Here is a 9,843-nt window from a genome sequence, read left to right on the forward strand (position 1 = left end):
GTATAAAAAGTAGGATTTAAGTGGTTCCAAGTAATAACAGACAGAACAAAGTAAGTTACTAAGCAAAATGAAACAAAACATGCAAATCTAAGCCTAATACATTAAGAAATGGATTACAGATAAAATCTCACCCTTAGAGATGTTCCAATAAGCTTCTTTCACAGACTGGACTCCTTCCTAGTCTGGGCCCAATCCTTCCCCCGGTACAGTTCTTGCTAGCTCCAGCTCAGATGGTAACCAGGGGATTTCTCATGACTGGAACCCCCTTTGTTCTGTTCCACCCCCTTATATAGCTTTGGCACAAGGCAGGAATCTTTTGTCTCTCTGGGTCCCCACCCCTCCTTGTAAATGGAAAAGCACCAAGTTTAAAATGGATTCCAGTACCAGGTGACATGGTCACATGTCCTGTGAGACCCCAAGCCTTCATTCTTCCTGGTCTGACTCACAGGAAGGCTTGCAAGTAATCAGAGCCATTTACAACCAATTGTCTTAGTTGGTGGGAGCCATCAAGATTCCAAACCACCATTAATGGCCCACACTTTGCATAATTACAATAGGACCTCAGAGTTATAGTTCATATTTCTAGTTTCAGATACAAGAATGATACATTTATACAAATAGGGTGACCACACTCAATAGATTATAAGCTTTGTAATGACACCTTAAAAGAGATCTTTTGCATGAAGCATATTCCAGTTACATTATATTCACACTCATTAGCATATTTTTGTAAAATCATATGGAGTGCAACATCACCGGAGGTATTGCTCCCAGAAACAAAAATGGACAGAAGGAAGACTTAGGAGACTATCAACAGGCTCTTAGGTAAGAGCTAGGAACTTTGGGTTGAGGAATTTATGGTGGGTGAGGGACAGACCTGGGCAAGTTTGTTGAATCTTGTTTGTTGAAGAGACTTGAAATAAAAGAAACCACAACTACTGACCCAGCTGGAAACTACCTTCCCTGGGGTCTGATTCAGTAGGTAGCCTCCAAGCATACCTTCCTGATGAGGCCCCAAAGATGAGTTAGATGGAAGAATGCATCTTCTCTTGGTTTGTGGATTTCCCTGGGCTTAGGTGGGACGTAGGCACCTGGATGCTTAGAGTGAGGCATCAGTGGGTGTGGCCAGAGGCAGAACCGTAGGCATCTAAGGAACTTTTACTCTGAAATTTTAAGCACCTGGACGGTTAGGCAGCAGTCGAGTGGGGGTATTGTGGAGCATAGTGGTGCCTAAATCTGGGGTTTAGGCACGGTGATGTTTTGGGGTTCACCCTAGCCAGTAAGGGGTCCAGTCACTGTCTGCCTTGTAACCCTGGGTGTCTATGCAGCTTAGGTCCAGAGCTTTGATCCCAACAGACTGCCACCAGCCCACAAGCCTCAGGCTTGCTTTGCCCATGCCGGTTACCCCTTGCAAGCTGACCTTATTACCTTCCAGTCCCGAATTCACCCCAAAATCATCCTACTGCAGGGAGCAGTCCCTCTCACTGGAGTCTCCAAGAGAAAATGTTAGGTTTGCTACCTTTACAGAGACAGTAAAACACTCCAACTTGTTAGCTTTCTATAAGCACACACTTTCCTGAATTTACACAGAACTGATGATTTATAATGAAAGCAAAACAAGCTTATTAACAAAAGAACATGGATAAACTGATACTAAGTAAAAGATAGAAAGTAGAGATGGTCAGGACCCATCACAGGGATCAAATCCCTTGGTTCCTTTGACTCCTAACTTAAAGGCTAAAGATGGAGTCTTTCTCTATTCCTTATATCCCCTTACTAGTCTTACTAGTCAGGAAGGCTATTACCTGTCAAGCTCTGTGTTCTTGGGGAACCAGGGCTCAGTATCCAGCCTGTCTGACTCAAGAAGGGCACCTCTATCCCCAGCCTCTGCTGAACCAAAACCAATCAGAAGAAAGACTTACAAAAAGCAATAAAAAGGCAGTGGGAGACATACCTAAACCGCTCCAGACAAGGGTGACAGGATTAAGGCAACTCCCCTAGCCTCATTTGCATCGAAGATAGGACAAGGAGGCATCTCCATTAGAATGGAGAACAGAGATTCCAAGGCAAGAACTGCACTGAACTCTGGGACCAGAAAAGCAGGAAAGCACTGCATGATGGGGGATCTCTGCTCCAGATGTTAATGAACCCATGCCTGTACACACCCAGCTCAGTAGTTATCAGACCAATTCTAATAATAAATCCTTTATTGGTATCCAAAATACTGAAGCTGTCTAATTGCATTGTGAGCTCCCTCGAAAGAATACCACCCATAGCCAGGAATGATCAGTTCCTACTGTCTAGCCTGAAGAAAACAACTTTGGTATACTCCCTCGAGCCATCAGTTTACCCATAAACAAATCTAGTGTTCTCCCTTGAACCATTGTTGTTTCCCTTTAGAAACCCCTACCCACGCTCAAGTAAGTGTTCTGATGCCTGGATAAAAATCTGCATCAGTTCCATTGGGACTTCATCTCCTCCTGACTGATTGTGCTGGGGGCTCTGCCTGTCTCCAGCACTCCGGACCCTCCGCTGCCACCACCACCTGAGAACCCCAACTGGTTCAACCTTCACGAGTGGTGAGAACCCAATTCTCTCTCTTTCTCTCTCTCTAGGTATAGCCTTCTGACCCTGACTTGTGTGATCAGTTATAGTTTTCTAAACCTGACTTTTGTAATTAAATTTAAGCTAGATTTAATACTGTAACTGTTTTGTTTGCTTGGCTCTCCTTTTATGGTTATTACCTAGCAATAAATAATGTTTATGGTTAAGTTGGTTGCTTCCCCTCCCCCTTTTGTGTTTTTGGCTCCTCCATTTGCTCTGCAACAACGCTCCTCTTGCCTAAGCTAAAGATCCCTGTAGCGCTCAAAAATCCTGTGGGGTTTGCTCAAGTGGGTTACTACCAGAACAATTGTAACGTGAAAGTGGGGATAGAGACATGCTGAACCTGTGGCATAGGAGGGTGGCAGCTTGGAAGTGCTGCTTGACCCAGTCTACTCAGATGGGCTCTGTTAATGTGTGTGTGCGTGTGTGTGTTCGTCTGATTCTGGGCCTGGAAGAACCCAGCCCTGGAGAACCTAGGTCCTGCAGAACAGCTCCACTGCAAAAGAGAGAAGTAGAACTCCATATGAGAACACAAGTGACACAAGCAGTACATTGACAGAATTACAGAACACTCCCCCTCGATCCCCCCAGAGGAATAGTCCTAATAAATGAGCAGACCCCAAAGTAACGGGCAAATCTGGTAACAAAGCTTCCTGGGATTCAGTCTCCTGTATCTCTCTGGGGCATGGGAGCGGCGCCAATTGTGTCTTTCAAGTTCAGGTACAGGATAACCCTCACTGGTTTAGTTCAATGGCTTTGTTTACTGCTACATTTACATGTAAATTGTGGTATACACATGCATTTGATTAGGACAGATCTTTACCTGGGCTAGGCTGTCTCGTCTTAAACATCTTCCAGTGACATCCTACAGAGGGAATTCATAACTTCACTTATAATGTTAACACATGCATTTAATAGTGATATTAATAACCAGTGTTGTTAGCATTTATATTATACTTCACAAGGCATATTCTACAAATATTATTGCAGTAGTGTCTAGGGTGTGAATACAGGGGTGCCTAGGGTCACAGCCCCCTAAATACCTTTGTGTATCTGGGCAAAAGCACATAGTATTATGTTAGAGACAAGGTGGATGAGGTAATATCTTTTATTGGACCAGCCTCTTTTGATGGAAAAGGCAAGCTTTCAAGCTTCACACAGTTCTTCTTCAGGAAAAGGACCAGAAGGTCACAGGTAAATAACAACACTCTAAATAGTATTATGTTTTCATTTAACAGTGCATCACCTTCTGACAAAAAGTCACATATACCCCAATGTAACTTGACAGATTCCAGTTTAGTTGCACCAGAGAGGAAATTGTCAATATGCACATTTTATATTTCAAAATAAATAAACGCATTGAATAATGTTCAGAAAAGGTAATTATGATCCATGGGTACTGGCTCTTAATTGTTGAATAGCTTTGAACCTGCTCTGTTATTAGGCAGGGTCTCATACAATAGGGCAAATACAGGTGCATTTGATGTATGCATTATCACTCACTTTGCATTGCTAAGAGGCTCTCCTGATACCATTTACGGTTCAGACCTAATCAGTCAGCACATTTCATACGTCTCCTGCAAGATGTGAATTTTTCCAGAGGAGAACACAGTGCTCCAATGCTGGACTGTACAGCAATTGTGATTGCAGGGATTCCCAATTGTCAGTGCTGGAGGCTATCAAACCATGTGACTTTTCCCATGGGGTATAGTTAGCAAGCCTTCCTGACAGAGGCTGGAGGCATGAAGAAATCAGATTCTTCAGAGCTAAATTTCTTGCATATGCATAAAGATAGTTTCCACCTATCTGCTGAATAATTAAGAATATGTGTAGTTTAAAAATATATTGGGGTGTTCTGTACCTCCTGTGAGTGCTCTCTGCTTCTATTTGGCCTGATCCTGCACAGTTAGTCAATGGAAGTTTTCTCAGCGACTTCAGTGGGAGTTGAGCCTGCTCAGCACCTTGTATTTCTGGGACCTGTATGAGCAGGCAAAAAAAAAAAAATGCAGTAATGATTGCCGTTTCCAGTATTGTTTATAGCAGCTGCTTCATGACAACATGGCTCTGATGGTAGAACCAATGTTATATATACTGCTTTTTCAGCTGAACATCCCGCCACTTGTACCAAGCTAATAGTTGTAGAAAACTTTAAACAGTCATTTCAAAATGTTTCATTTCAGAGATTGTGGACGTGTTTTGTAATCTTCAGATTACGTATGTGTGTGTGTGTGTCTGTGTACACATACACAAAAAATGAACACTTGAGTCCAGAATATAAGATGTGTAACGTGGAATAGAACAAGTGTTGCATAAAGAAAACAAGTAATATCAAATATTTTCTAATCTTTTCCCTATATTCTTGAGATGGGGGGGGGGGAGTTTCAGAATGTCTTAAGTTTACAACTGAAGTCCAAGTTGAATCTATTTTATCATGATTTTGTATATAAAATGTATATATGATTCTTATCCAAATATGTATTAATTATGCAGTATTTGGTTCCACAGTAATTTTTTCTGGAGAAATATATTTTATATTTAGAAGAGCTACATTACATAGTTAGAGGAGCACCGTAACTTGTTTATAACTATTACAGGATTATAAAAAGGACTAGATGAATTCATGGAGGATAGGTCCATCAATGGCTATTAGCCTGGATGGGCAGGGATGGTGTCCTTAGCCTCTGTTTGCCAGAAGCTGGAATGGGTGACAGGGGATTACTTGGTGATTACCTGTTCTATTCATTCCTGCTGAAGCACCTGGCATTGACCACTGTCAGAAGACAGGATACTGGGCTAGATGGACCTTTGGTCTGACCCACTATGGCTGTTCTTATGTATCTTTCTGGTATCTTGAGAATTGTATGGACTCTACATGATAATCCAGAGTTAAGCATTTCTTGGTATCTTGTAAATACTGGATCACATAATAACCTCTGCTGAGAGACCTGAAACCAGTGGGGTATTGTGGTAGGACAGAGGCTCTGTTGCCTTCTGCCTCTAACCACTTTGGAAGCCTTTCCATGTGTCTTGAGGGGCTGATAAAGCCAGAGAGAGAAGAAATTAGGGAATAGCTACTGTCTGAGTCATCTTCCACTTGAGTCTGGACAGATTTCTGACTGGAAATTTGCATCCAATTTAATATTAGTTGAACTATCTGTAACTTCCTTCTGTGGCTACAACATCTCACCCCAAATGCAGACTCAGAGCTTGGACCACTTACTTCCTGGGAGGAATAATGCTACTATTGGAAAGAGAGAAGTTGGAGGAGTTTTGCCAAGTCTCCTGCTCTCTGATGGTGGGTGGTCCAAGATCCATGTCAGTTCAACACAGGGGTGAATTTTCCACTTGACACATGCGGTCTACGGTGTTGACCATGTCAGTAAACTCCTAGATTAAAGGATTTGGAGGAAACTAAGTATACCTCTCAGTGTTCCCTATAGCAAGATTTGTTTTCCCCCACAACACAGAGGAGCACATGACTCACTGAGTGGAAACACTCTATTGCACCAGAAAGACATAGCCCTGGAATCTGAATCAATATTATAAAGCATGTATGAGATTTTCATTTTTAAGTATAAAGAAAAAGAGCTCCTTCCAGCAAGGACAGTGGAACAGTCCATTGAACATACCATTACATGAAGGATTTCTTTTCCAAAAAGAGGTGTCCAAATTCTTTAAGCTATTTGAATAACAGTGATCCAATTGGTGATTGTTAGGCAAAGAATCTTTTTGTAGTACCATTTATATGAACACACTTTTGATTAATCTCATTCTTCTATTTCTCCCTCTGGATACTGCAAGATACATTTCTCTTTCTGGGCCTTACTGACTTTCCTGGGAGCTCTTTTACACTTCCCTCCCAATAAAACACCTGCAAAATATGGCTTTTAAATGGTCAACCGAAATCATATTGCTTCACCATGCTTGCCTCTTCTTTCAAAACTAGATGCCTTCCAGGCCTTATTTCTTCCCATCAATGTTTTGTCTCAATGGGTTACAGCAGCATAATAATCAATAGCTAGCTTTCTCACTTCTAAAAATCTCCTGTGATATATTGGGTTATTTGATGGGATATTAGACATATTGAAAAAGTGTCTAAATATCAGAAAGGAATTGCTTTGGATTTTAAATTGTATCTAGAAGACAAATTGAAGTTTATTCTCCTTTTTGGTTTACACATTTCACATGCAGTCTGACTTTTCAGTATTTATCTTGTTTTTTCACTTTAATGATCAAAATATCCCCAGAAGATTGTCAGTGTTACTTAAATTGAAGCTAAAATTCAGAATTAAATATTTACACTTAGTCCACCGACAAGTCAATGTTAATCACCAAGCAAAGAGTCTAGCTGTGAATCAAAAGGCATAAAAATTGTCCTAAATTTGTCAGTAGATTCATTATTTTTCCCACTGAGGTTTTGATAAGGCATAATCCCCTGCATGTTGAAATTTAACAGCACATTAAAAGGCTCATTTCTCACACATCATTCGTGTCCAAGAAAACAGTAATGCTTGGAAATGGAGAACGTATTAGAATTTTGACCATCCCCACTCCATTCCCTTTCCAGGTAATCTTATATAAATCATAAATGTGGTCGAACCCTTGATTAAAGGAAGTTATTGTGGGTTTTATGAATAACTTTTGCCAAGTCAGGATCAGGAAAATTCAGTGCTTGGGCCCCAAAAATGTAACAATCTTTCAACATGCTGAACAACCGTGCATCCCACTGAAACCAGTGAATGTTTAGGGAACTCAGAATTGTTCAGGATGCACATAGCACCTTTTGGGAACAGACCTCCCAGCTGTAACTGAGCTTTAGAATCATATTTAGTTTACTTTGCTTCCCTTCTGACTGCAGCAATGGCTGTAGTTTTCAAACAGTTGGGTACATATGCTGTAAAGAATTGCGCCTGCTGTGTTCTAAAGGATAAAGTTGCAAGAGAAAAAATAAAGTTTCAGATGTCATGTTCAAGTTTCATGTCTTCAGTCTTTCATCTTTATGTGTAAATGATGTCTTAGGCCTTTTATGAATAATTAGTGCACAGTAGTTAATTGACAAAGGAACTACAGATGAAACTTTACTTTGCTGTAATTAAATGGTGCCAAAAAACTTCAACAGTGGCTGTACCACTAAATAGGCTCTGACAAGACTTTTATACTGGACAAAACAGGTTTGATCAGAAACACTCGCATGGCTGAAGTTCAGGATTTCTTTCTGCTCCAGCAGCTGGGGAGAGCCGGAGCATAGGGGTACTGCAACCCTTCATCCTTTTTACCTATCCACACCCACTGCTCCAGGGGCCATGAACTGGGGTGGCATAAGAGCTGCTACAATGACTCTACTCCACGCAGTGATTTCTTTTCACAGGGGGAAATGGATCCTCTGCTGGTCAGTTAAACCAGATTTTGGGCTGCCTTGTTCATACCTTCCCTTCCCCCCACCTTTCTCAACTTTGCCTACTGCCTCCCACCTGCCCAGTATCTACCTTCTCTCCTAGGATCCGTGTAGTGCCTTCCTGGCAGTTGGGAGGTGGTGGGGGGAAAAGGGGGGAATGGGGAAGATGGTGGCACAGACACTCCTCCCACCCACAGATGGTCCCTTCCATGCATGGATCGCAGAGAGATGATACTAGCTTATATCACTTCTATTTTTCAAATATTTTCTGGGATGTGCATGTGTGCTCTGTATCTCAGTGAGTCTGATTTCCCTGCTCATGCCCCTAGGTGACTAGTCTAACCTGAATCTCCAAACAGTCAGAAATCATGGAAAAGACAAAATGACAGAAGAGAAAGTTTGGCACAGTTATGGGTGTATAAATAAAAGGTTTGTCAGATTCAGACACAAAACCTGAAATTGAGAGGTTCCAATGCCACCTCTGCCCTGATCTTGTCCTATGGCCGTCCCTGATCAGGAGACCATTAAAAACTGCATAATGCCAGTTCTGGCACATAGTCAGAGAAACGTAGTAATACCACATTCAACTGTGCCAACAGCAGCTCTGGAAGCTATTTTTAAAAAATACATCAGAAGCAGAAAGCCTGCTAAACAACCAGTGGGGCCACTGGACGATCGACATGCTAAAGGAACACTCAAAGACGATCAGGCCGTTGCGGAGAAACTTTGCATCGGTCTTCACTGTCTTCACTGTTGAGGATGTGAGGGAGATTCCCAAACCTGAGCCATTCTTTCTGGGTGACAGATCTGAGGAACTGTCCCAAATTGAGGTGTCATTAAAGGAGGTTTTGGAACAAATTGATAAACAAAACAGTAATAAGTCTCCAGGACCTGATGGTATTCACCCAAGAGTTCTGAAGGAACCCAAATATGAAATTGCAGGACTACTAACTGTCATCTGTAACCTATCATTTAAATCAGCTTCTGTACCAAATGACTGGAGGATAGCTAATGTGACGCCAAGTTTTAAAAAGTGCTCCAGAGGTGACCCTGGCAACTACAGGCCAGTACTTATTTCAGTACCGGGCAAATTGGTTGAAACTATCGTAAAGAACAAAATTATCAGACACATAGATGAACATAATTTGTTGGGAAATAGTCAACATGGTTTTTGTAAAGGGAAATCATGCCTCACCAATCTACTAGAATTCTTTGAGGGGGTCAGCAAGCATGCGAAAAAGGAGATCCAGTGAATATAGTGTATTTAGATTTTCAGAAAGCCTTTGACAAGGTCCATCACCAAAGGCTCTTAAGCAAAATAAGCAGTCATGGGATAAGAGGGAAGGTCCTCTCATGGATTAATAACTGGTTAAAAGATAGAAAACAAAGGATAGGAATAAATGGTCAGTTTTCAGAATGGAGAGAGGTAAATAGTGGTGTCCTCCAGGATCTGTACTGGGCCCCATCCTATTTAACATATTCATAAATGATCTGGAAAAAGGGGTAAACAGTGAGGTGTCAATATTTGCAGATGATACAAAACTACTCAAGATAGTTAAGTCCCAGACAGACTGTGAAAAGTGGATCTCACAAAACTCCTTGACTGGGCAACAAAATGGCAGATGAAATTTAATGTTGATAAATGCAAAGTAATGCAAATTGGAAAACATAATTCTAAGTATACATATACAATGATGGGGTCTAAATTAGCTGTTACCACTCAAGAAAGAGATCTTGGAGTCATTGTGGATAGTTCTCTGAAATCATCCACTTAATATGCAGCGGCAGTCAGAAAAGCGAACAGAATGTTGGGAATCATCAAGAAAGGGATAGATAATAAGACA

At 41.4% G+C, this 9,843-nt stretch overlaps 1 long non-coding RNA gene across 1 annotated transcript; it reads right to left on the reverse strand.

The window, feature by feature from the left end:
* Window positions 1-3,021: 3,021 nt before the first annotated feature.
* Window positions 3,022-4,514, reverse strand: LOC141988166 (uncharacterized). Its single transcript, XR_012639679.1, has 3 exons — window positions 4,466-4,514; window positions 3,428-3,469; window positions 3,022-3,100 (listed from the first exon to the last, which is right to left on the reverse strand). It is a non-coding gene; the product is annotated as an uncharacterized LOC141988166 (long non-coding RNA).
* Between the last annotated feature and the right edge of the window lie 5,329 nt (window positions 4,515-9,843).

The sequence above is a fragment of the Natator depressus genome, chromosome 5, assembly GCF_965152275.1.
Source record: "Natator depressus isolate rNatDep1 chromosome 5, rNatDep2.hap1, whole genome shotgun sequence".
Classification (NCBI taxonomy): Eukaryota; Metazoa; Chordata; order Testudines; family Cheloniidae; genus Natator; species Natator depressus.